Source organism: Schistocerca piceifrons, chromosome 1 (assembly GCF_021461385.2).
Source record: "Schistocerca piceifrons isolate TAMUIC-IGC-003096 chromosome 1, iqSchPice1.1, whole genome shotgun sequence".
In the NCBI taxonomy this organism is placed as follows: domain Eukaryota; kingdom Metazoa; phylum Arthropoda; class Insecta; order Orthoptera; family Acrididae; genus Schistocerca; species Schistocerca piceifrons.
In genome coordinates this window covers 943,151,838-943,179,801 of record NC_060138.1, presented here as the reverse complement: position 1 = coordinate 943,179,801, position 27,964 = coordinate 943,151,838, and positions in this window count along the sequence as shown.

Below are 27,964 nucleotides of genomic sequence, written 5' to 3'. Positions count from 1 at the left end.
TCTCATTAATCATAACTTATATTACGCAGTGTCCATAGAAAAGAAGTCTCGGAAATGTTTCACAGATCAGCAAACGTGTGCTGCAAACCTTGGAGCAGCAGTCAATGAACAACGATATGGGTATTGGTGTTGAAAGGAATATTTTGTTTATATGTGGGAATTGTAGTCGGGCTATATGGTGATGGTGACTAGTACGAGCTCTGTAGATTGTGTGTGAGGGCGTAGTGAGTAGGTATAGTTTTGTGTCTGTAGTTAGCAGCGGTGCCAAATCCTATCCAAACCCTGACCAAATCTTGTACAAGATCTACCCTGAATGATTGACAGCAGATGTAATGCTGGAACTAAATTTTATAAAAAGGATTTTTTGTTTGATTGATTATTGGTTATGTAATTTTCCTTGTTGTTTTTTTATTAGTAATGTTAAGAAGGTCCTTTTTGTCAAGTTAATTTTGGGCACTATTCCATGTATCGATCAGGAGTAAGAAACTCCGATAATTTTGTGGTAATCTGTACACATGATATTTTGTAACGATCTCTGTGGACGCAGTTCTCAAGTGGGTGCAAGGCCGCCTAGTGAGCCTCCGCGTCAGAAAGCACAGGGCTTGGTCCACCGGCAGGCGTTGCAAAACCCTGGTATCATCAGAGGGGAGGGGATGCTGGTCTTCCCCCAAGCCCAGGCTCACACCGGGGCCCGCAGGCGTGTCACCACGGCAGCGCCAGCTGATGGCCGGCATTCCACTCCATGCGCTAGTCATCTGACAAGCGAAAGAGAAAGTATGACGCACGCCAGGCGAGGCCGCCGATCCCTGAGCGCCGCTAGTCCAGACGGCCGCTGCGGTGAGGTAACGCCCACTGCCCGGAGGGACGCGGGTCCCACCACTGACGCATCAGCTGAGACGGTGCAAGGAGGCGATAAGCGGGTCTCAAGCCCGACACCCGCACGAGTTTACGTCGACCTCGATGCGACGGAGAGGAGCACGTGTCTCTCCATTGACACGACAGGAGACAGGGGCGTGTGTCGTAAAACACATTCCTCCGCAACACACGGCCGACGACCGCCAAGCCGCCTTCTCGATGCTGAGGCAGGGCCCACAAGTGGCGATGTCCTGCAAATGTGCAACGCCAATCCATCCCACAGTATGGACGCAGAGGGTGGAAACGGGCACGAGGCAACGTCGCGGGGTGCTGTCTAGGATGAACAACCTGGGTTACAATGGACGTTACAATCAACGCTGCTGCGCACTCCCCAGTTCAGTGTCGTGGTCCCCTAGTAGCTTATCCTCCAAGTCGCCTTTAGAAGAGGCGCCCACCCCAGCACCTAAAGAGAACACACAGTGAAACTACCAAGTGACGAAACTGCAAAATGACAGCGTGTCAATGAGCTGGTTTCTGTATGTGTTTTTGTACTCAGGTCTTATTTTCCATAGATGGTTATTTACCAGCTGTCATTCCGTTGGTTTCATTAATGATTCTGTGTCACTGTATTTATTATGCACATTGAGTTTTGCACTTTCACTGAGATGTTTTTATATATGTCAGCACCAGCTGACAATCCTTTGGTTCTTGGTAATGATTTTGCATCATTGTATTTGTTTATATATGTATATATTTTGTGTACCTGTTCATCTATGTCTCTATGTTAACTTTTGATAATTGGTTAAAGTAATTTTAAAATAATATCTCACGTTTGCTGTCGTAGTAGGTCAGATGACATGATGTTAGTGTACAATATCACGCTTAATTTATTTTGTTCTGTTAGCCTTGTGGACCACATGAGGTAACACTTATTGACTAAGGTCAGATACAATTCATTCGGATATAAGAGATCAATCAAGTCTTTTGTGCTGCTGTTTGCCTGTTGCAATTGTTGCCCGATAGGGTATGTTTGTTTCGAAGAATCTCCTAGCATGGCGAGAAAACTCGCGGCACAGTCTTCTCCGGGACGTTTGGGGTGTGGAAAGGACCCTGTAGCCACCTTTCATTAGTCTGGTAGCCCAGTTTCATTACCATTTCTCTTTCTTTTCCTTGTTTCTCTTTTCTCTTTACTCTCATAGTGGCATGATTGAATGAATGTGGTTGTGTGTCACGTTGCTAGACGGTGGCGTAGTCTGCTGCAGAAAGTCTGCGATAGTCGTACAGATTCAGCAGCAGTTGTTCAGAATAGCCAACTCGCGTAGTGGTCAAGTAGGCAAAGAGGTTTTCGCTACTTGTGAGAAATCCACCTGCGTTAGGTTGGTGGCGGAAATGTCATCTTTGGGTTTTCCGGGCCACGCGGAGCGTGGAAGAGGCTGGAGAAGCGGGAGGCAGTCTGCCGCCGGTGCGGGAAGCGTCCGCAGCTGTGCTCCAGTCGAAGAAGGGTGACTGACCGCGTGGCGCGCTGTTACTTGGCGAGGGGAGAGCTGTTAGCTTTTGGTCTCGCTTTTCAAATCTGGAAGATTGCTTTGCCTTGTCGCAGCAAGGAATGCAAAACTTTGGCAGATGTTTCTTTTAGCAAATTTCTGCAGCAGGCTTGGATCCGCCGGAAGAGCGCCACACAAAGGTGTCGATAAGAAGTGAGCACTCGCTTCTGTATGAATGTCTGTTTGCCTTCAGCTGTGCCTGCATAAGCTTTCACCTTTATAAATATTTAGAGCCTTGCCTTCTCGTAAATTTTCCTTGCTTTATGTGTCTTTCGTCCGTGGGGAGCCAGCCACGTGGTAGAACATTATAGTTGTTGGGCTACCGGCATCACTAACTGTCCAATCGTATGTTTGTTTTAGATAATGTTAACATGATTGAGTGATGTGATATTGTTGGAATTTGGCACTATACCTAGAAACTGTGTCTCCACAAACCACGTGTTATCAGGAATCGTGTACATGCCTCACATCCTTATCTTAGGAGTAAATGATTTTATCAACAATTTTCTCTTGTGTTCCGAGATTACGTTTATGCACCTAAGCCACTCACCTCGTAGCTTTCCCGTTAGCACATCCAATGCGTTTCCTTATGCGCAGGTCCAGTGATTAGTCTCCCCTTGTATTTCATAACAAGTTCTTTAGATTAAGTCTTATTTTCAGATGTGTTGCTGGGAGCTGATCTTATGCAGTGTTCATGCATTTTCTATTTTATTTTAAATGTTTGATTGTCGTGAACAGTGTACGGGCAATACTATTAATTACATCGTAACCGCTATGAGCAACCTCACAACGAATGGATTTTTGTGAGTTTTTGGTCTGTGATCAAATTAATTTATTTTACGGCTCGACCAAACCTTCGATTAGTTGTATGGTTAGAGTCGGTGGCGACCCTAATCTTCTCAAGTTAACTTCACAAGCAATAAGTATTTACATTCCCAATAATAACGTAATAACCCGTAGTAACAGGTTAGTTACACAGTCTTGAACTGTATCCCTACTAAACTATACATTTTAATAAACTAAAGATACTTTAGAAAAATCCTATCTATCTTCACTTTTGTGGTTTTAACTTTAACTTTTACTACGCCTTTTACTTTAAGTAAAAAAATCACTTCAAAACACTTGAATGCAAAAACAGTTCATTTAAATCAGGATACTCGGTTTTAGTAGCACTTAGATGAGGACCCAACATTGGTTCGTGACCAGGATAGAAAATATGGTTCCGGACACAAATTTGTTTTTGTGATTATTATTCAAACCCCACACAAATTAAATGGTCCATGCCCATGTACGTTACTGAATGTATGACGTTAGTGAAGCCGTGGCGAAGATTGGTGGCAAGCGACATGTCAGCTAACTGTACTCACGCCTCTTGATGTTCGAATGTTTTATAAACTCTCTTCTTGGCGTCGGACTTTCACCATATTAGAGCCATTCCTTTTTGCCGAGAAAACGAAATAATAGCCTGATCCACATCTGAGGAAAATCCATTGTAAAGCAGGTTCCAGTTGCCTCTCTTATCACCGTCAAAGTGTACCGTGCTAAACTAGCCACATACTGCGTCCGTTCACACCAAGGAGCCACCCAGTTCGACCGCCGAAACCACCATTTACATCGCGCTGTGCCACTTCCGTTGCGGAGGGACTTCCCTAAATCTTTTATATATTACATATAAAAGTGCCCTTAGCATGAACCAACTTTAAATAAAATAATTTCTTTTTATGAACACACACATATAATAATTTATCGTTTTAACAAATCATTTATATATATATATGTATATATATATATATATATATATATATATATATATATATATATATATATATATATATATACTTTTCCTGTCACAAATCAAGTACTTTCAATAACAAAGAATCACACTCCGTAATTGCAAATACACAGTTACAGAATTTTTCAATAACAAAGAATCACACTCCGTAATTGCAGATACACAGTTACAGAATATAAACCTACTTCTAATCGATATACGTGTTACAAACCCTTCTTCTAGTCAGGCTGTGCCACAAATTACTTTTCTCCACAATTTTCTGTACTTCCTCCTTAGTTATATGATCTACCCATCTAATCTTCAGCATTCTTCTGTTGCCACTACATGCCGAAAACTTCTATTCTCTATTTGTATAAACTGTTTATCGTCCAGTTTCACTCCCATACATTCCTTCACTCCATACATATGTCCGCAGCTCGTCGTGTAGTGGCTAGCGTTGATGCGTCTGGATCACGGGGTCCCGGTTTGGATTACCAGCCGTGATGGGGATTTTCTCTGCCCAGGGATTGTATGTTTGAGTAGTCCTCATCATTTCATCATCATCATCATTCGTGACAGTGGTTAGATTGGACTGTGCAAAAAACTGGACTGTGTAAGAACTGGGACTTTGTATGGGCGCTGGTGACCGCGCAGTTGAGCGCCCCACAAACCAAACATCATCAACGCTCCATACATATACTTTCAGAAAATACTACCTAACACACAAATCTATACTCGATGCTAAAAAATTTCCGTTCTTCGGAAACGCTTTCCTTGCCGTTCCGAGTCTACAATTTATATCCACTGTACTTCGGCCACCATCTGTTATCATGCTAGCCAAACAGGAAAACTCATCTAATACTTTAAATGTCTCGTTTCCTAATATAATTCCTTCAGCATCACCTGATTTAATTGGACTACATTGCCCTACCTATGATTTTGCTGTTGTTGAGTTTCATCTTATATCCCCCTTTCAAGACACTGTCCAATTCGTTCAACTTCTCTTCCAAGTCCATTGGTGACTCTTGATGTTAATGATGTTGAATCTGTGTGGCGGACTATTAACCGATTCGGGACCAACAGGAGAGGTTAACGGGCAGTTTGAAATTTATGAGTGACGTACTAGTGAAAGTAAACTGGTGAGGTCGGAAGCTCAGCTGGTAAGAGAGTTACCCGCCGAATTACAATGTCATCGTGAAAGATCAGAGTTTTTATTTCTTCTCCGTGGACTTTAATTCCTACTACAAATTTTTCTATCGTTTCCTTTACTGCTTGCTCAATGTACAGATTGAATAAAAAAGGGAGGGAATACTCTAAAAGCCTCTCTCACGCGCTTCTCAGCCATTGCTCTCCTTTCATGCCACTCAATCCTGCATTTTACCCCTGCTGCCTTCAAAACTGCGACATTATTCCAGTGAACGTTGTCAAAAGCTTTCTCTGACCATACAAATGCTATAAATGAAGATTTCCCTTCCTTGCGCGTTTCTGAATTTCTCCAGAATCGAAACTGATCTTCCTCGAGGTTGGCTGCTGCCTGTTCTACAATTCTTCTGCAAAGAATTTTACAACGATGAATTGTTAAACTGAGAATTCGGTAATATTCATACCTGTCAGTAACAGCTTCCTTCGGAATTGGAATTATTATATTGTACATACAATTTTTTCATAATCATACAAGGGAAACATAGTAGTACTTACAGATAAATAAAAATACACTGAAGAAACTCAAGAATTCATGTCACAAAACAGTATTACAAAACTGAAATCAGGTCCAACAAAGATTCCAGGCAAAAGTAAAAAACTATCTGAAATATATAGACATCATACAGAATAACACAGAGAAAAGAAAGTTGACGGAGAATAATGCCATTACACTTGTCCTCCGAAGCCAGTCAATGATCTTGTGCTGTGCGGGTACGTCGTGAGGCGATTCAGTATCGACAGATTCCTCTGGTTAGCGGCATCACTACCGATGGTAATATCAGAGTGATTTTACGCCGCCAGAGGGAAGGGCAGTGACGGTTAGGTCAATTTAAGCGCAAACGCGGGGATGGTTGTTCCCTCAGTGATTGGGTGTCAAGCAGTTTCTATGGCGGCGGTGGGTAGTGAGCAACGTGATGTCGTGGCCGATAAGCTCACTGGCTCGTTACTGCATTTGGAATGTTAGTCGAAGAAGGTTACGTGACGTTCTGTGCCAGCAGATCAATGGAGATTGCCCGAAGCAGAAGTTATTTCGGTGTGTTGCTTGTACACCTACTTGTGCTTGGATTTGGATCAGTCGGAAGAAGCCTGAGCCCAATATGGTCTTTTTAAATGTGACGAGGGCCTCCCGTCGGGAAGACCGCTCGCCTGGGGCAAGTCTTTCGATCTGACGCCACTTCGACGAGTTGTGCGTCGATGGGGATGAAATGATGATGATTAGGACAACACAACACCCAGTCCATGAGCGGAGAAAAATCTCCGACCCAGCCGAGAGTCTAATCCTGGCCCTTAGGATTGACATTCAGTTGCGCTGACCACTCAGCTACCGGGAGCGGACCCCACTGTGGTGCCTGGCTTGTTTTCTGCCATCCAGTTCCCACGGAACGAACCCGAGGACGACTCGGAGATACGCTCAGTTACTTGCAGCCAGTGATCTGAAGGTTGTTGACATACATTCCGGCTTCCTGAAAACTGTTGTGAGCATTCAATAACGGTCATAACTGTTATAGTTCATAGTTTGAAAAGGACATTACCCTATTTGTCACGAGGGTTATCCACCGTCGCCTGTGAAGCAGTTTTGGTGAACACTTGAAGTGATCCCATTCAGTTCATTTTACTCTGTACATCTGGCTATTAAACTTTTAGTTTGGAAGCCTCTTGCCTCGGTTTGGCTGTGCTAACTGGCGTCATGTAAATTAAGCAGTACATTAAGTGATTTCAGCGCACGCCTCGTTTTATCCTAATTTTCTCCAGTGTCTTTTGATATTGTAATGTTTTAAGAAATTGTTAACTAGCAATTTATATATTACAGCCTGAGTACACAAGTGGTTTATATTGTGAGTTCCGCTAAAAGGGTCTTCGGTAAAACAAATGTTAAGCGCACTAAAGTGAGAACCTAAAAAGTCAGCTGGCGAATCAAGTAGAGTGTTGATCATAAACAACTGGAAGAAGTTATTTTCGCTCTATACAGGCACCTTTTGTGCACGACCAACTGATGGTATCTTATGTAACCTGCAGTCATCCTATTTACTTCGATTGCTCGTTTATGCTTATTACATGCGATCTGTCTGACCTAGCAGTGGCCGTCGGAAGTTAATGGACGTTATTCATTCTGTAGATTCTAAGGCTCAGATTTGGAATATGTTATTACAAGCCACATAATTGATCTTATTTAACATTTTTGTTAAGGCTCCTATTTAAAGTGAAGATTTCAGAAAAATTTTCTAATGGTTTTTTCCCTAATGCTTGGCCTCAAACGTATTTTTGAGGGTTTGTAAATTCTACCACCATTATCCTTGCTTCCAAAAGACCCATTCCGGAGTAATTTAAATTCTGCTGGTAGCTGCTGAGAATTTTAGATCTTCTGTTATAGCAATAAAGTGGTTTATTTTTTATTAAATTTGGTAGTAAAATTATGGCCCAGTGCCCTACCACTGCTACCGGATTTCAGATCCGCAAACCTAATAGCCCAGTGAGACTGATACTGAATTTCAGGAACTGCCCCAGTTACAAACTTGTGGAGTGCATGTTAAAAGTACTGTCTGCAAACGTCAAAGTACAAGAAGAGAGAACCATTAAAAACACTACTCAACTAATAAAAAAATAAAAAGCATAAAAATCCCAAACGCAGCAGCACTCCTCTCTTTTGATACAGAAAGCATACATTCAAGCATACTGATACCAGAAGCAATAGATATCATCGACAGAAATGTAAAGACACAGAGTAAGCTCTCTGATTAACAGATTAATGAAATACATTAGTAAAGCTCATAGCAGAACAGAACTAATCCCATTTCAATAACGAATTTTATTTAAAAGAAGATGGGTTACTAGCGAGGACACTAGTATCAGCACCCTTTTATAAACGACAGCGTAGGGACTATTTTCACAAAATCAGCCGCAAAAGAATGCAACATATGACATTGGTGCAGGTATATGGATGACGTCCTCTGCTTAATAGACAAACCACAAATAAAAATTGATAAACTAATAACTGTAATTAACAAAGTGTATAAAGAATATAAAATTCACATTTGAAAGGGAACCAAATAACCAAATTAACTCTCAGGATATAAGAGTAAAAAAGAAAATCTGTAAGTATATGTTTGAAATTTACAATAAACCCACAGCAACTGACATTATCATCCCCAAATCCTCGAACTACCCACACTCACAAAAGCAAGGAGCACCTCGACACATGTTTCATAGACTCAACACTGTACCGCTCAGCAAATAAAACCACCAAAAAGAACTTGACGTAATAATACATACAGCCAAAAGCAGAGATTACAATAGTGACGTAGTCACGAAGCTATAAAAAAAATTAAAAGGAAAATAAAAGAAGAAAACACACACCCACAAACAAAAGACAACAGAACCAAACAAAGTCAAAACATTCAATGCCATTACAACTACACAGAATAATCTGGTAGACGTCAGAGAGGATGTAAGATGGTATGCAATGACATAGAAACGTAAACACAGAAATAGGTACAAACATTTTCAAAAGATTGGACATAAAAGTAACATACACAACAGATAATTCTACCGAAAAATCCACCCCAAAACTGACAAAAGACGTAGACATATACCACAAAGGAGGTATAAATCAATTACAATGCAACACTTGTGATGGCAGATATATAGGACAAACAGGCAGAACGTTTGCTGTAAGATACAAGGATCACATGAGAGGCTGGAATATGGGACAAACCACTCCCAATTTCGCAGAGCATCTAAAAGAACACAATCACAAACCATCCTCTCTAGAAAAAAGCAAGAAAATAATTACAATCAACAATAAAAATCGCCACCAAACTGTGTAAGAAAATTACCACCTACACAAAACCCAAGCAGAAAAAAAACCGCTGTTGAATGGTCAAGTACACATGACAAATAACTCACTGTTTACATTAATAGGTAAGATCATAGACCACCAGTCCCACATTAGAATTATTATCATAATAATACTACACAACCCCCTTCCACTTACCCTTCCATGAACCCCTCCACAAAATATTTAAACGAAAATTCAATTCTGTTAACTCCAATACTTTCAACCATTCTCTGACAGCTATTACATTCATATTCAGGTTTCTTCAACTCACCCTGACTAAGCTCACCTCCCCCCCCCCCCAACCCATAAATCTATTACAGTCTTAAACTTAGAATATCTACTCTGTTTATAAAAACCACGTTTTTTCTTTTATATATAATTAATCCAAGTATTATTCCATTCACAGGGATGATACTGCCTCACCAACTTAATCTGAGACTTAAGTAATCACAAACGAATGTAATTTATTTTAACTCTGCTTTAGGTATACTATACTATTACTGCTCAGCCCAAGTAATGTATCCTTGATGCCATACTAAATAAAAAGAACTTTTAAAATTAAAAAGTAACGTCATTCTCTCTCACTGAGCGGAAATGACAAATAATAAGTGACTTCTCGCAGATAAAGCACGTCATTAGATCCCGGGGGAGGCCACTCTAACCGTGGCCGAGATGTTGGTTTTCCTGTCTCATTATGACGCGGTATGATACTCTGTGTTAACTGAATCTGACCGCGGAAGGCTGCGCGGTTTTATAAGTGTGGACCTGTTATAGATACCTCGGGACTGGCTTTAAAAGAAAAGTTGGTGATACTTTTAATCCAACCTATGTGGAGAACCTGAAGAAGGACATGTCCGTATAGCTTAAGGTGTAGCGTACTGGCTTACGGGACAGGGAGGCGTGCCTCATCCTGGTAGAATCCGCTCACGTATGAATGGAAGTTCGTATTTTTCAACTTTCGTTTAAGAATTTGCTGGGCTGCTCACTAATGCCCACGTCACAATATACGATATGCAAACAGTTAAAATAAGGTGATATATTAAACACTGGTTTACAATATTAGCATATGTCACACACTACTTCCCCCACTTATGTAATCTGACAAGTGTGCTAAAAGGAAGGGCATCTGGCCAGAAGGTAAAAGTTTTGAAAAGTGAGATAAATTTACTGAATGACGAAAATGGCGTATCCTATACGAAGGCACTGAAAGGTATGTGTTACTTTTTGTAGGATTTTTTGTTATTTATATATCTGAAATTACGCATATAAGGCTTGAACTGCTTAGACATGAGCGCTAGACTCGACAGAGATGCTGCGCCGAAGTAAGAGGCGACCTTTGCTCTGCTCAGATGCGCACCAGAAGTATCTGCTGATCGCGTGGAGAGGAGAGGATACACTCAGTTGAGCCCTGGTGTTAGATGAGAAAATGAAATGAGCGTATGGCGCTGTTGGTAGTCGAGTTTTGGTTTTGCAGCAGCAAGGAACAAGCAATGGAGATTTTTGGAACTATATTATGAATCTGTAAAACATTTATTTTGGAGGAAGAAAGAATATTTGTGCAGGATGGGAGATAGGTAATGATTATGTTTGTTTTATTTGCAGCACTGGTTTGATAATGCAGAATTCGTGGTTCATCAGACGTCTGGACACTGTAGACCGGCAGTACACCCGTGGATATTTTGATTCTTGCGTTTAGTTTTTTTTTTCTTTTTTGTTAGGATTTATGGATCATTGAGAGAGAAATGGATTGAAGGATCAGATTTTCAAATTTTGCTTTATGACATATTATAAATGTGAAGTTCGGTTTTCGTAATTTTTGGCTTATTGTTACGTGATTTCAGAGAAAGCTTAAATATTTTCGAAGTTTCATTTAATGTTATTAAGTCTCGGAAATGAAATTGGGACAGAATTTATTTAAAGCGTCACTGAGCACATACAAAGAATCAATTAATTTTCAAAAATTTAAAAATCCATTACAAAATTATTAACCAAGAATGACAGCAATGTTTAGAGTATGCATTGCACTTCTGCGTAGCTCTATAGTTAGATTTTGGCGCTCTGTTATCGAGACGTTCTGTAGCTACGAAAGCAGTTAGCACCTAGGTAAGACAAACTGTGTAGAGAACAGATTATTTCTTCAATTAAATTTCACAGGAACCAACTTCAAATTCGAAGTAATCAGTTTTCTTTTATCGATGTTATTAGTTCGATTTTGAATTACGTTAAGTTTCAGAATGCGCATGATTTCCTTAAGATTCTCGCAGTTCGTTTTATCCATGCATTCTCGTAGCTGAATTTTGTCTCCAGAGTTAAGCTACAGACCGCTAATAATATCGTGACCAGTACATGAGCAGACTGAAGGGCATAAGCGCCGTTCAAAACTCACAACTCCCATGTACTTTGGAAATATTAAGCGGGCCTCCCCTACGCCCACACCCGATCATTAAAAATGATCTCTCACTTCGGCCCTGGTTAGTATCTAAAGAGAATTAAGCCGAAAATTTAGCGATATATTTTCGCCTCGCCTGTTAACCGCTTGTAACTTTCAGAGACGTGTCAAGAGTGACGAATTCTGAGTGAAAACCCACACCTTTCTCTTATTACCATGTTAAAATTTCCTTTTTTTTGCTACAACACAGCTGAGTTTATACAGTCTTATCCCACCAACATGCTACGCAGACGCATATACTAGAGAATTCTGAAACAGTGTTGTGTTATTTTTCTAAAGTGAGGAACTGAAGAAAATTAAGATCAGTGTCTCATAAAAAAGCACATCCTCGGGACAAATCAAACGTCTAATGTCTTCACTTATGTTCGAAAACCCATTGCATTTCTCATTTCAGCAGTTATCGATGGTCCTTAAAAATTACGCTCCGTCATCAAAAAAATCTGTAGTCAGTGGAATAACAAGGCAGAAAATAAAGCTTTGCATTAAAATCACACAGTAAAATACTCTCTTCTTTGGGTGCTATCATTTGGCCAAATCTCATGTAGATATCTCAAACCGTTTATGAACCATGAGTAATGTTGTAGATATTTCACTCTGGCTTTGGAGCTGGCGCGTCGAGATCGCATATGAGTTTGGTATATCACATCAGTATTCTCGAGATTTGTGACAGGTAGAGACCTCCATCCAAGTCCAAAGAAATATTAAAGATGTTAGCTAAATTTCATATGTAGCAACATATTATGTACTATGGACCAAACACAAAATCGTAGCGCCCCCTATTTTTCATTTTAAAAACTTTTTACAATTTCACACAGTGTCTTACTTCGACATAACCATTACAGTAACTATGACCCTTAACGAAACTACGGGCACATCATAATGAACCTGATATATAAAACTGCATATGATGCAAAAATGAAATTTTTTACAGAATAGTTATTGCAAAATCGTCTGAGAAGGAATGCAGGGCGTGCGCCTCGATTCTTTCATCGCTGACCGACCGAAGAGTGGCCTATCCTTGGGAACAAATGAACGAACACACCCATCGCTTTGGACTAAAATTGGTCACCGCGCATCAGTCACCTAATCGTGCGCGGACATTACTCTCAGATTCAGATTCACGTTTATTCAGTAAACAAATCGTAACTGATAACTTTGACTTGGCGTTTTTGCTTGCAGTTTTTTTTTTTTTTTTTGCTGTTGCGCTTTTTATTAATTATTTGTGTTCTCTTACAGCTCTGTAGTATCATTTCTGAAAGTTTCCTTATTTCTTTCAACACTTTTCTTTGCAATTATAATTACCATTCTCAGAGAGTCAATACACAAAATTCATGTGACAACAACACTCTAGCCTCTGACGAGTCACTTATTAATGTTCCAGAGACCAATTCAGACATTACAATACTTGAGGTAGCTGCTTCTCTTCCAGACAGTCAGGTTACGAGGAATATTTACATTAAAGTGATTTCAGACGTAATTATTTCATTTGATAATGCGATGTGAGATTGAAGATTAAAAATCTTGATTGCATGCAGTCATTCAGTATTACCACACATACAATGTATTTTTTTTTCTAAAAAAGCAAACGAGCAGTCACTTTTTCACACAAATGTTGGTATGAATTCTGTGCAGGAAAACGAACTTGCACTTCTGACTTAGCACTTGTTACAAGAAAGTAACAAAACAGTATGGAATCAGTTATCAAGTCACTTTGAAACACAAGTAGAAGAACACAACAGAATACTTGAAACAAAATTATAAGGAAGCAATGATTGAAAGTTAATATAACGATAGGCATGGAAAAAGAACCAAACAAAATCTCTACAAGAATAGAAGATATTGCATAAACACAGACACAATTACAACATCAGTTTTCCCAGAAAGTGGCTGAGGTTGATACCAAACTTAAAGAAATTACTAATACTTGCCAAAAGGAGAAAGCATCAATTATTGAAAAAAATTAACAAAGTAGTTCTTTGTGCAGCGATCACCAAATTGCAGAGCAAATCACAAAGCCATTCCGAACAGATACAGAAGTAGGAAATATATACAAACAAAATAGACACGAGTGTAAAAGGCTAATTTGAAACACTGAAATCGCAAATCGATGAACTTTAAAAGTTAGACAAATCGAAGTAAATACAGACGGTCAGTTAGCATGCAGACACAAATCGGATACAATTTACAGAAACCGAAGAATTTGAATCTTTAGAGCATTTTAAGGAAGGTCAGATGATGGTACACAAACAGCACAAATAAGAAATCAATAGGTTATGCCCACATCTAGCTGACACTGAAAAGCATTTGATAAAACAAAGAGACATGTGATTGTAGTGAGAGCTATCACAGGCCAGAAAATAGATTTCGTTCAAGAACAACGTTTTAGCCGACACAGACGTGAAAGAGACTTTGAAACTGAACACGAACATTCACGTACATACTTCAACCGACAGACGTTTAATGACTTAGCAAGACACGATGGATTCGGCAACGAACAATTTTTATCAGTTAACAAGTTTACAGCTTTTCACAATGGCATCAATGATTTACATCCCTTAGCTTGGATACAACAGTTAAGCTTTTCTTTATCATCAACTAGACCAATGGTACACAAGTTAGAATTTATTTGCGGTATTTTGGAAGGTGAACTTGTAGCGTCGCAAGTTGTCCCGAGCTAACGTTTGTTTTAGGGTAGCTTACTGTATATAACGTAACTTTGGAGGCTGACATCTAGTGGCCCACCTGGGAGACACACGTGCATCTGTCACTGCCTGCCATGGAAAAGCTATTCAATGTCTCTTACTGAACGTGTACATTCACCACCTATAAGAATCTAAATAAAGGATAGTAGTTTTTGTGTAATCGCTTTCAAAATTTGTATACTGCACATTGTTTTTAATAGAGAGGTCGTGAGAAATTCTCAGCTTTCTACAGGCATTTTTTGGAGATAGAAAAATTTACTTTAAAGTTAGAAAAAACTACACTTAAGAAAGGAAATTCACCTGGGAACATTTATGACTTGTTTTTGATTGTCAGTTGAAATACTCATCTGAAGTATCAGGGTATAGAATTATTTAATTGAAATTTAATTTACTAATTTCAAATACCTTAAAATTTTCATAGCGTGAAATCTATAATAACTTCAGAAAGAACTATTAAAATCAATATTTATTTTATTATGTGTTATGTGAGCCTGTGAATAAATAAGAATGTGTATGGTGGACATTCGTCAAATTGCAATATTGCATTATATACCGTCTTAAGTATCGCACAAGAGTTACACAAGCCTGTCATGGGAAAATGATCCTAGGGGACTTACCCACATTGCTGATGACGTTTGTCTAGGTGGGATTGCCATTGTAACAGAGCAGCCAGAAAGTCAGCTGGAGTAAAATCCGTATCTAAAGAATATTTCCAGAATTATTGTCTTTTCGTTTTCGTTTATTAAACATTACTATAATATTTGTATGTCAGATTGACGCAAATGCATCTGTGTATAAGGATTTGTGCAGACCAGTTTTGGCGCAAGATCACGAGCGAGTATTCTGATTGGCAGTGAGTATGGTCAGTCAATCAGAATTGAGACGATTTCCACTCGTTACTTGATAGTAATACTGATAGTGAGACTGAAAGAAGGAAGTCACTAGCTGGCTTTGAACGCGGACTAGTGCCAGTAAAAATAATGTGTAAGATGAAGAACTACTTCGTGTTTGAGGTATTGGTGAACTAAGTCGATAGCAGTTGTTGTTTGGAACTGCTTGGCGAAATTTCAGAGGTTTTGACTAAATCTGTTGGACAGATATTCGCGTGTGAAATATTGGCCTTCATAGAGTGCGTGTGGCATGTTTTAATATTCAACTACTGAGTGTTTTTGGCGAGGAGTTTCTTTTTCAGAAATCCACAAGAAGGGCCGAATGTAATAAATCATAAGAGTGGTGAAATTAATGTCTGTGAAAACTTTGTTTAATTTGGGTCGAGTTTGCACAGAATTCTGGTTGCTGTGCGTGTGAAGTGTGTGTATGAATCGTGAACTGGAAGGAAATGGCCAATGGTTTAAATTTGGACTGAATAGTATCTTTTCTTTGGTTATCAAGGACAAAATAAACATGATTGTGTGGTAATTTTGAACTTTATTTTCCAGGAGGTAATCCATTTTCTAACTGCCCTATAAAATTGGATAACAGTATTTCTACAGAACTTTCTTCAATAACTAGAAATGCGCGTCCTCAGTAATTGTAGAAATTAGGTGGTGTTTTTTTATCAACGCTGCTTTTATATCATCTTGTAAGTATCTGCGTTGCCAAGTGAAGAGAGATTGAGCACACGCCTTTCTGAGGTAGGTGAATTTTAATTTGCAGCCCGCACAGTGATAACGACGAATAGACACGAGAAATTTAACCAGACATGCCGCAAACCAGCTAGACGGATACGACCTGTAGCAAGATAATGCTCCTCTTTAGGGAAATTTCAAAATATATTTCTTGCATAGTATTGGCCAGAGACTACATAGCATTGAGTTAAGGAAAAACTTATCAGTTTGTTAAATTCAGAAAATTTACAATTGCAACTTAAGGCAGCTCTTCGAGCGCATGGCATAACAGAACCAACATTTAACAGAACCGTTAAGCCAATCTTCTTTAATGCAGCTTTGTATTCCTACATTTCAAAGATCCTTACGTGTTTCCTTGCTGACAGGACATAAAAACAAAAAAAAAATTTATCAGAATAACCGTAGTTACAGTGACGATAGGAATTCGGGAGACTTCACATCTTTCAGTGACAACAGAGACAGGAAGGAATAAGAAACTGTAATGAAAACAATATCACTGAGATAAAAATTGCAAATAGATGGCCACAGTACGGCCAGCGACATAACCCGAATTTTCATCACAACGAATGCATTTTCATAATTCGAGCGGAACACGAACAATCCTACACAGCAACATAGCAATTTTGCAAACAATTACGAACTAAGGAATAGCAATTTGAATAAGCATGGGGCTCAACCATCAATCACAACTATCATGATAACAGACAACGAAATTACGATTTCCGAGAAAATGACAGAAATGGGAACAGCAGAAATGAAAATTACAGACAACAGCAAAATTTTGTTTTGAATGAATCGGACAGTCGTTTTCAATCACGATAAGTTAACTATAATTCTGGACAAGGACGACAATCAGTAAGAATAGCTGAAGTCTTGCAACCTACTTCACAGCGACGCGATAGTGGCGGACAACAGTGATTGGAGGAGAAGGCTACAGAGGATTCACACACAGAGGCAACTCGGTTTATCATCAATCGCACCGACGCTGCTTAAAATATCATTTGTATAGAAGACATCCGGGACACGCTGTTACAAGAAAAACAGAAACCTCAAAAACAAATTTACTCCATCCCAAGCATGTGCTGACTGTAATTATTTTCCTTACATACCGTGGAAGAGGTTGACCATTTCTTTCAGTTTATTATTTCTGTTAATATAATGTGCTGCACTGTACTGTTACAGTCATAAAACACATTGTCACTAATAATGAAACTTCCTAGCGGGATGTGTCACATAAAATTCGGTCAGAACTACACGAAAAGATAAATAAAATCGGCCACTTTTAGCCCAGTTGAAATGTGTAACGGCACAAAATCACCAATGTTAGATGGTAACATCGGATTCGGCGTGCAGAAATGGAATTTTTCTGACAGACTAACACCATGAATTACGCCAACAGTTTGATGGTATTTGGTAAATGTCGCACAGTACGCAGCTCTATATAGCTAGCGAAATTTTGATTGGTTTTAAGAGCATTGAACATAGTAATACAAAGTAACAACTATAAGTAAGCGGTATGAACTTTTCTTAGTAATTTATGTGTAGAATATGATGGAACCAATTTTGAGTTGATGGTAATGAAGTTGATGATTATGTGGATTTACGTATTATGTATATGAGATGATGTGTTTTATGAGTTCAGGAGGTAGGCAATGAGAATAGCGTCCGTTAGGGATTACATGATGGTTAGCTTGCAGCGCACACTAAGAGCTGTTGTCGTTTATCGATTTTTGTCGAGAGTAGGAGATTTCTTATGAATGGAGATGACAATCGTTGGGAAATTTACTGTTTTATTTGACTCATTGTGATTAAAACTTTTGGTCTGTAAGTATTTTTCTGTATGGGTAGCTATATTTATGAGAAATGACACTTCTAGAATGAGATTTTCACTCTGCAGCGGAGTGTGCGCTGAACTTCTGTTCACGTACTTTACTTGACAATTGTTTTATTTTGATTGACCTAGCTGCTGTTCTTTCTTGTCTAACAGGTTAATGACATCTTTTACCTTTTCTGATAAGCTTAACTGATTTATATACGTTTACCAAACGTTTACCACAATTATTATTTTTCTCATTTGTGTATAGCTGTAAGGCATTTTTGGTACCAGTTTGTATTTCCTGCATTTGGCTTATGCTAGAATTTTTTAATGAAAGTGATTAGTTGAAACGCGGATAGAATAAGCTCCTATGGCCACATTTTCATTTTCATTATCTTTTGTGATAGACCGATGATAGATGCTTTAATGGAATTATTTCTTTACATAGGTATAACAATAATTTTGTGCATCAACCCTTACTCCCCTCCTTCGACCGCATTCTTTCTGAATAGTTGATCGAGATAGAAATTTTATTGGAAATAGTGTTATGTTTACTGTACACAGTATGTTATGTAACCTTAAGCTGTATTTTGACGTATATTTATACGACAATGCTATGATTCTCATTCTAAATTCATGTCTTCTATGTATACAATGTTTTTCTCATGTTTTGTGCAGAATACTAAGAAACACTGATGTAAAGAATTTCATGTATATGTTTATATACAACGTTTATGGTTATCTGTTAACTTTAGTTACATGTTGTGGACTGGTCTTGACTGCCACTAATAAGGCCTTTCTCTTATGGGAACTAGATATTCGTTTGTAATGCCATCTGGTAACACACATACATTTCAGTCTTCATTCTAGCTTATGTATTTACTCTTTTGTAACACTACTTCCCTATCAGGTCTTATGCTAAATCAGAACACTCATGGGCATGTTTAGAGATACTCTTTTGCACTGTGGGACATTCATTGCAATGTGTGGAAGTATTTTTACAACAACGATACGTTAGCTCCTTTAGCAGGATTTATGCAATAATTTCACCGACATTTGGGGAAAAATGCTACGTTTTCTCAATACTATGGCCCTTTACAGTACTACTGTTCTGGGAGACTTTTCCTCTAAGTTGTCAGCGGAATATTTGTGGACTAATAATGCATCCCCTAAGTCTGCTCTTACTCTCTTCACAAATAAACCAGCATAATGATGTAAATGTTTGTGTCGGAGTCATCGACAAAACATGTTTACTTTGAGCCACAATTCGACGAGTTTTCTTCCTTTGTGTACTTGGTACGCTCAAATTAACGAAGATTTTCACTAAATATATATAATTCGACAATAGTAACATAGATTTTGCAGTGGTGCAACAAAACTTGGACTGAACCACATTTGTTTTCTTACTGATGTTTTGAGCACGCTAATGTTTAAGGAATGCTGATGCGCTATCTCGATGATTTAAACCAACTTGTTACCGGCTGTATATGCGCCTGTGCATAATGATTGAAAACAATTCGTTGTAAATTGTTTGTACGCCTGCGCAGTACGATCTAAAACAATTTGTCTAGGACTAATAGTGCGGCTGTTTACGAAAATTGTAGACAATTTATAAATTATGAATCCTATTACGTTTTCATATTACTTATGGTTATCTTTTCTTCGTTTCTATTTGTGCAATTTGTTTTTAACTTCGTTAGCGAATTTTTCTGTCTAATCTTTGCACATTATAAATCCCACACTGCACAATTCTGGCCGGAGAAGCCTGGAGATAGTGAAAGTTGTGTGTATTAATTTTTGTAGGAATTTTTCTTGTTTTGAATGTCTGAAGTCACTCTCTTAATTTTTGAATTGATTAGACACGCGAGCACAGCCTCGACACAGATTCTGCGACGGACAGAGATGAGTCAGACGTGTTGTTTGCTCTGCGAAGATGTACGCTAGATTTATCTGTTGAGTAAGCTGTCATTTGAGCTTTGGTGGTAGTTGTGAAAACGTAGATGCGAAAAGTTGAGTATTAGTTTAGCAGCAGCAAGGGACAAACAGTGGAGATTCTTGGAATTATATTATGAGTTAATAGAAGACTTATTCCAAGGAGAAAAAGATTTGATTGTTACATTGGTAAGTTTTTTTTTGAAGAATGGATTGTAGGTAACGATTAAGTTTGTTTTATTTGCTGAAGCCGTATGATAATGCGGCAGTATTCCTTCGTCACACGTTCAGATCAGGAATCTTATTGCGTTTTATATTTTTGTTAGGTTATATGGATCACCCTCCCCCCATGAACCATGGACCTTGCCGTTGGTGGGGAGGCTTGCGTGCCTCAACGATACAGATAGCTGTACCGTAGGTGCAACCAGAACGGAGGGGTAGCTGTTGAGAGGCCAGACAAACGTGTGTTTCCTGAAGAGGGGTAGCAGCCTTTTCAGTAGTTGCAGGGGCAACAGTCTCGATGATTGACTGATCTGGCCTTGTAACACTAACCTAAACGGCCTTGCTGTGCTGGTATTGCGAACGGCTGAAAGCAAGGGGAAACTATAGCCGTAATTTTTCCCGAGGGCATGCAGCTTTACTGTATGATTAAATGATGATGGCGTCCTCTTGGGTAAAATATTCCGGAGATAAAATAGTCACCCATTCGGATCTCCGGGCGGGGACTACTCAAGAGGACGTCGTTATCAGGAGAAAGAAAACTGGCGTTCTACGGATCGGAGCGTGGAATGTCAGATCCCTTAATCGGGCAGGTATGTTAGAAAATTTAAAAAGGGAAATGGATGGGTTGGTGTTAGATATAGTGGGAATTAGTGAAGTTCGGTGGCAGGAGGAACAAGACTTTTGGTCAGGTGAATACAGGGTTATAAATACAAAATCAAATAGGGGTAATGCAGGTGTAGGTTTAATAATGAATAAAAAAATAGGAGTGCGGATAAGCTACTACAAAACAGCATAGTGAACGCATTATTGTGGCCACGGTAGACACAAAGCCAACGCCTACTACAGTAGTACAGTACAGTAGTACAGATGATGAAGAAATTGATGAAATGTATGATGAGATAAAAGGAATTATTCAGGTAGTGAAGTGAGACGAAAATTTAATAGACATGGGTGACTGGAATTCGTCAGTAGGAAAAGAGAGAGAAGGAAACATAGTAGGTGAATATGGATTGGGTCTAAGAAATGAAAGAGGAAGCCGTCTGGCAGAATTTTGTGCAGAGCATAATTTAATCATAGCTGACACTTGGTTCAAGAATCATGAAAGAAGGTTGTATACATGGAAGAACCCTGGAGATACTAAAAGATATCAGATAGATTATATAATGGTAAAACAGAGATTTAGGAACCAGATTTTAAATTGTAAGACATTTCCAGGGGCAGATGTGGACTCTGACCACAATCTATTGGTAATGAACTGTAGATTAAAACTGAAGAAACTGCAAAAAGGTGGGAATTTATGGCGATGGGACCTGGATAAACTGACTAAACCAGAGGTTGTACAGAGTTTCAGGGAGAGCATAAGGGAACAATTGACAGGAATGGGGGAAAGAAATACAGTAGAAGAAGAATGGGTAGCTTTGAGGGATGAAATTTTGAAGGCAGCAGAGGATCAAATAGGTAAAAAGACGAGGGCTAGTAGAAACCCTTGGGTATCAGAAGATATACTGAATTTAATTGATGAAAGGAGAAAATATAAAAATTCACTAAATGAAGCAGGCAAAATGGAATACAAACGTCTCAAAAATGAGATCGACAGGAAGTGCAAAATGGCAAAGCAGGGATGGCTAGAGGGCAAATGTAAGGATGTAGAGGCTTATCTCACTTCGGGTAAAATAGATACTGCTTACAGGAAAATTAAAGAGACATTTGAAGTAAAGAGAATCACTTGCTTGAATATCAAGAGCTTTGAAGGAAACCCAGTTCTAAGCACAGAAGGGAAAGCAGAAAGGTGGAAGGAGTATATAGAAGATCTATACGAGGACGACGTACTTAAGGACAATATAATGGAAATGGAAGAGGATGTAGAAACCATCTTGTGAGCAAGATGTATGAGACAGACGAAATACCCTCAGACTTCAAGAAGAAAATAATAATTCCAATCCCAAAGAAAGCAGGTGTTGACAGATGTGAAAATTACCGAACTATCAGTATAATAAGTCACAGCTGCAAAATACTAACGCGAATTCTTTACAGACGAATGGAAAAACTGATAGAAGCCGACCTCGGGGAAGATCAGTTTGGATTCCATAGAAATGTTGGAACACGTGAGGCAATACTGGCCCTACGACTTATCTTAGAAGAAAGATTAAGGAAAGACTAAGCTATGTTTCTAGCATTTGTAGATTCAGAGGAAGCTTTTGAGAAGGTTGATTGGAATACTCTCTTTCAAATTCTGAAGGTGGCAGGTGTAAAATACAGGGAGCGAAAGTCTATTTACAATTTGTACAGAAAGCCGATGGCAGTTATAAGAGTCCAGGGTTATGAAAGGCAAGCAGTGGTTACGAGGGGAGTGAGACAGGGTTGTAGCCTATCCCCAATGTTATTCAATCTGTATATTGAGCAAGCAATAAAGGACTCAAAAAAATTTCGGAGTAGGTATTAAAATCCATGGAGAAGAAATACGAACTTTGAGGTTCGCCGATGACATTGTAATTCCGTCAGAGACAGCAAAGGACTTGGAAGAGCAGCTGAACGGAATGGACAGTGTGTTGAAAGGAGGGTATAAGATGAACATCAACCAAAGCAAAACGAGGTTAATGGAATGTAGTCGAATTAAGTCTTGTCTTGCTGAGGGAATTAGATTAGGAAATGAGACACTTAAAGCAGTAATGGAGTTTTGCTATTTGGGGAGCAAAATAACTGGTGATGGCCGAAGTAGAGAGGATATAAAAATGTAGACTGGCAATGACAAGGAAAGCGTTTCTGAAGAAGAAAGATTTGTTAACATCGAGTATAGATTTAAATGTCAGGGAGTCGTTTCTGAAAGTATTTGTATGGAGTGTAGCCATGTATGGAAGTGAAACGTGGACGATAAATAGTTTAGAAAAGAAGAGAGTAGAAGCTTTCGAAATGTGGTGCTATTGAAGAATGCTGAAGATTAGATGGGTAGATCACATAACTAATGAGGAGGTATTGAGTAGAATTGGGGAGAAGAGGAGCTTGTGGCTCAACTTGACTAGAAGAAGGGATCGGTTGGTAGGACATGTTCTGAGACATCGAGGGATCACCAATTTAGTATTGGAGGGCAGCATGGAGGGTAAAAATCGTAGAGGGAGACCAAGAGATGAATACACTAAGCAGATTCAGAAGGATGTCGGCTGCAGTAGGTACTGGGAGATGAAGAAGCTTGCACAGGATAGAGAAGCATGGAGAGCTGCATCAAACCAGTCTCAGGACTGAAGACCACAACAACAACAACATATGGATCACATTGAGAGAAACGGATTTCAGAATTAGATTTTGGTATTTTGCTTAAGTACAGACTATACATGCGAAGTTCAATTTTTGTAAGCTGAATTCATGTAATTCTTGGTATATTGTAGGGAGCATAAGTGTTTTGAAGTTTCGTTAAACGTTATTTAGTTTAACAAAATTAGTCTGAAACTGAATTCATTTAAACCAGAGTCTTTGTGCACATACAAAGAATCAATTAGTTTAAATTATTTAAAAACCATTAAGAAAAAATTATTAATCTGGAATAACAGGAATGTTTTTCAGAGTACGCATTGCACATAAGCGCACCTCTGCAGTTAGATTTTGCTGCTCTGTTACCTAGACGTGCCTTAGCTACGACACCAGTTTGCACCCTAGTAAGAAAAATGCTTAGAGAACAGATTCATCTTTAATTAAATTTCAACGAAACCAACTTTATATTCAAAGTAATCAGTTCACTTTTATCAATGTTATTACTTAGATTTCAAGTTACGTTAAGTTTCAGAAAGGGCACGATTTTTTTAAAGATTCTCTTAATTGGATTTATCTATGCTCGCAGCTGAATTTTGTCTATAAAAGTTCGTCTTTATCTACAGATTCATATTCACTTTCAGATTCACTTTCGCTCACTAAAACAAGTAGAAACAGTTATCTTCGAGCATAAACATTAGAAACGCGAGAATGAGTATGAAGAAGGAAAGTTAGTGTAGAGAACGCTAATTTGTGCTTTTCTTATGTGTGCATCATCATTAAAACAAATAATGTAAACTGATAATACACTCAGGGTTTCATATGTGTTTCCAAAATTAATGAGAATTTAAAGTGTCCTTCGCACTCGTGCTAAAAACTGTATACACTTTAAGACAAAAAAAAAAAAGATGAAACGAGGAACCACGAACGAATTCAGTAGATCTGATGTACACGTAGAAGAAAATAAATGATTATAATTTCAAAATAATTGGATGATTTATTCAAGACAAAGAGCTTCATTACTGAGCAAGTAAATAACGCGCTGGTCCAGCTCGGGCCCATATGCAAGCAGTTATTCAGTTTGACTTTGATTGACAGACTTGTTGATAGTACTACGGGATATCGTGCGGAATTCTGTTCAATTGGCGTAATAGATGGTCAAAATCTTGAGATGGTCGTGCCCATAATGCTCCATTCTTAGTTAGAGAGAAATAAAGTGATCTTGCGCTCCAGGACAGGGTTTGGGGAGCACAAAGAAAAGCAGTAGAAACCCTCACCATGTGCGGGCGGGCATTATCTTGCTGAAACGGAAGTCCAGGGTGGTTTGCCATGGAAGGCAACATAACGGGGCGGAGAATGACATCGACGTACCGCTGTGCTGTAAGAGTGCCGCGTATGACAACCGAAGGGGTCCTGCTATGAAACGAAATGGCATTCCAGAGTATCGACGGTCGAATGGTGGGCGGCTGTCGTGGGTGTATTCCATTGCTTTTTCAGGCATCTCCTGAGACGGCTTGAGTGGTCATAGGAGTTCATTTCGAATAGACTCACTACTGGAATATTGGAGATAGTTCTACTCCAGTCAATGAGATTCCAGACCGAAGACGTGTCTGGAGACCCTCCAGCCGGTACTGAGATACCAACCTGTCACCTTCAATGAGGCCATACAACCAGGTAAGGTGGTTTGGAATGCCATTTTCGTCATAGCAGGGCCCTTTCATTTTGATCACTGGCACCCCTATAACACAGCGGTAATTAGATGATTTTCTAGGCTCCGTTTTTTTTGACTTCCATACCAGTCCATGCTGGGCTTACATTTTAGTAAGATAATGCCCGCCTGCACACGTTGAGAGTTTCTACTGCTTGTCTTCATGCTTCCAAAACCCTGCCGTGGCCAGGAAGGTCACCGGATCTCTCACCAACTAAGAACTGTTGGAGCATTGTCAAAACCATCTCGGATTTTGACTATCTATCGAATTAGTAGGACAGAATCTGGCACGATATCTTTTAGGAGGGCATTCATAAATTACGTCAATCAATGACAAGCCGAATAACTGCTTGAATAATGGTCATAGGCAGATCAATGCGTCACTGACTTGCTCAATTTGCTAAGCTCTTTCTCTTGAACAAATCATGTAATTTTTCTGAAATTATAGTCTTATGTTTGGATGTACACGTACCTCACATCTTCTGATTTCCGTACCGTTCGCATAGTTTCTCCGTGGTGCATTTTTGTTTTCTTTGAGTGTGTAAACCGTTTTACTGTTTGTTTTTGATTGTGTGATATCAGTTCGCTATTCACAGCTTTTATTCACATCACCCAAGTGTTAAGGTCAATTGGCCCTTTGTTAAAAAGATATCTGTTTCGTTTAGGGTATAATCGTGAATTATAGATGGTGACATTTCTAGCTTCGCTGATATTTTCATTTCCACGCTCAGTGTATGTTCTGGAATTAGTTGATGTGTAGTTTACATTAAAAACGTCTGATCCTGCATTGCAACATTTGTTTCCGAAGAGTAAAAGTAATGAAACAGGAAAGTTATTGGAAGTGTGAAAACACGCTATTCACAATCGAATGCATGCAATTACTTGTAAATCAATAACAGCCGTTTAAATGCTTTTGGCTAAATTAATGTTATAAATTGGTCACTGGTACTGCTGCACGTGTGATCTGAACCTCATGAATATGTATGCAGTAACGTGCGCCAGCACGTTTTTGTGCATTACATCGCTTTTAATGAACGTAAATTACAGGACGAGAATCAATTTGTTTTCCTCGGTTCATCCTAACCTATTTTCAACATACGTTATGAAGCTATTTTCCTCAAAAAATTCATAATTTTCACATGATGCAATCTGATGAAAAGAAACGATCCCCCCCCTTTTTTTTACCAGAAGACGACTCCATATTGATCGCAGATTGTTGTAATTCTGTATGGTATATTTGCTACGCTAAAGATCTGCTTCCAATAGATAAATGCCTCTTTCGTGTAAGCATAGTAACATCTTGCGAAACACGACATATTTTTCGTATAAGAGAATTCCGTAACAAAATATTAATGTTTTCTATTTTTTCCGTTTACTAGATGATAATCACTGATTCAAAAATATACCGTCTGAGAAAAGATGTGAAGCACCCAGAGGTAGAGGAGGAAACGAAATGTAACTTCACGGATTCAGAGCGTAAGTTACGTTATTTCAGTTATTCGAAAATCGAGTGGAATTTACAAAGAACTTGGAAGTATGAGCCCAACTGTCACTACGATGCTAAACCTTGCGACCGAACCGCCGAATCTTTCCATCAGTAAATGGGGTATGTTCTCAACTGACTCGGTTGTTTTAACCCCCCTCCACTGACGGAATGACCCGCTTCCTACTTCCATATGTATAAAGCCAATACGAACTTGTAGCTGTCACGCCTTTGCGCTTACTGCTACGTATTTTAACCGTAAATAGCTCAGTCCTAATGGTAAGAGGTAGTAGTGAATTCACGTTATTAATCTTCGAATACAGCGCAGCTGCCACAAGCTCAGCTCACTTTTACTCCACTCCTACCCTCGCCATTGCACCACATTAAGTAGGTGCTACATGGACCTTGCTAAATTCACTTGCGTATACGTTTTTGACCGTTACTCGCCAGTATTTACCTAATGATTAGTACACTCCTAACCGGACTATCTCCGAAAGAGCTGTGATGATTGAACGGGTTCGATCCACGGCATACAGTGCCCTACAGTTCATACGGTAACACTGCCTACCTGACCCACTTAACTTGGTAGTGAGCTTATGTATCCAATCACCACTGCTAGCAGCAGTGGATAATCCTATCAGCACGACGAGAGCAGCAGACTTACCGTCGAATCCTCCTGAAAATACTTATAACTACGGTCGCCAGCTCTGAAGGAGCAAAAGAATAAATCAATTTTTTGGCTCGTTTCAAAGTGAAACGGCTTGAGTTGAATTTAAACTTAATTCTGAATATTACTATTTCTGATCATTCTAGGTGATTCTACAAAGCAAATACTCTCTCAATTTCTGTGAGTTGGCTAGGTAATTACTACCAAGACAATTTATGCAACTTAGTTTAACAAAATCCTATCCTTCAACTTATTTAATGATTTTGGATATTACTCTTTGGACAATTGATATAGAATTAGTTAAGTGACTTTACTTGAAAAGTTACTCAGAAAAATTTAAGTAACTATAAATAGGCGACTCATTCTGGTGTGACCATTGCTCTTTTCAACATTCTTATACGCTAAAGTATTCTACAACCAAAAGAATTGTAAATGAAAGAAGCGATGGTGGCCTCAGTCTGATTTCACTATACTATGTTTGAGGTTACTACACTTTACAATGAACAACATGCGTCGTAATTTTACTCATTACTATATTCTGTCCTGTGCACTTGCATATAAGAAAACTGGTATTCTCCTTTTACATGTATACAGAGTTCGACTTAACAATTGCAAGCAGTCTTGCATTGGGTAGATGTGTCGGTGCTGGTGGTGAGATGCATGTGGCTAACGCAGCTCTTCACGCCTCATGCCCTCAATGGCAGCTGGAACTACGAGCTGTAGCACTCGTATAAGCTACTGCAGGTCCGCCATAAAATCTGGGCGCAGGAACTCTTACAATCAGCCCCAGTGGCATAGAGACGGCTTCGACAACCATTCGTCGCGTTCTACTCCACAAACGGCGACGATATTCGCCTCTTCGTTGTTGCACAATCACTTTTGCGTGAGCACAGTTACGCACGTCCG